Genomic DNA, 1,104 nt, shown 5'->3' with positions numbered 1-1,104 from the left:
CTTGCACCTGGATGGAGAGGTCACACAGCCTGCCCTCTTCCCGCTGCCGGTTCAGATTATCCAAAACAGCTGCACGGGCACCGGGGAAACACACCTGGACCACTAGTAACACCAGTTAAACCAGCTTGAGCAGCCGAAGCACTGCAAGTTGGATCCATGGTTAGTCACACAAAACTATAGAGAAGATTAAAACATGACAAAGTGCAAAGGGGTCACCTATCTGATACTTTCTGCCTCAATACACTATAATTTAACTGTGAGTAAACTCAGTTATACAGTAGCACTCAATTAAAGTACAGTAGGTGTCCAAAAAGATATGTGCCATACTGTATTGATTAGTGATTTGAATGTGAAGTATGGGAGCTTCCACTTGATAATCACTGCCACGTTTATCTTTATGCAGCAATAATCTCAAGCATCATATTCTATCAATGGGAAACTTGCTAGCTTGAGGATAGTTACAACATCATAAAGAAATTGAGATAAGGAAGGCCTGTAGACAGAAATAGTTTGCACTTCACAATGCATGTTTAGCAGCTCATGGGTGACAAACATGTTATCAGAATCAGAATCAGAATCAGATCCAATTCCCAAATAGGTTTTCACTAAATCAAGGAGTTTGCCTTGGTGTGGCACACAATAAACATAAAGGAAGAAAAAAATAAAGCAAAGTACTGCAACAGTCGAAAAACATTAATAAAAGCTTCCACCTGATGATTGCCACCTCATTTAGCTAGCTGTTACTGAACTAACTAACTTAGTTAACATGGCCCGTAACATAATAATAATAATAATAATAATACATTTTATTTAACAGCGCCTTTCTAACACTCAAGGACGCTTTACAGACAATAAAAGACAGATACAGGGAACAGAAAAGTGTAAGTAGTTATAACAAAACAAATAAAACAAAAAACAAAACAAACAAAAACAAAACAAAACAGGAACAGTGTATTTACAGATAAGCGAGCTGGAACAGATGGGTTTTTAGTCTAGTTTTGAACAGGGGGAGAGAGTTGATATATTACATAAAAGGTTGTTGTTAAAAACACGATTATTATCATGAATTATTATCGTGAAAGCTCGTAAATGCTAACAGCAGCT

At 37.2% G+C, this 1,104-nt stretch overlaps 1 protein-coding gene across 1 annotated transcript in view; it reads right to left on the bottom strand.

Moving 5' to 3' along the window:
* Window positions 1–116, bottom strand: part of zbtb22a (zinc finger and BTB domain containing 22a) — an 11,893-nt gene extending 11,777 nt beyond the window's left edge. Inside the window, exon 1 of the mRNA XM_032536001.1 lies at window positions 8–116. The gene's annotated coding sequence lies outside the window, so the exon portion shown is untranslated. The remainder of the gene's footprint in view (window positions 1–7) is intronic.
* Window positions 117–1,104: the final 988 nt, after the last annotated feature.

The sequence above is a fragment of the Etheostoma spectabile genome, chromosome 14, assembly GCF_008692095.1.
Source record: "Etheostoma spectabile isolate EspeVRDwgs_2016 chromosome 14, UIUC_Espe_1.0, whole genome shotgun sequence".
NCBI classification, from domain to species: domain Eukaryota; kingdom Metazoa; phylum Chordata; class Actinopteri; order Perciformes; family Percidae; genus Etheostoma; species Etheostoma spectabile.
The sequence above is the reverse complement of the archived record's forward strand: the minus strand, read 5'-3'. Positions and strand labels throughout refer to the sequence as shown.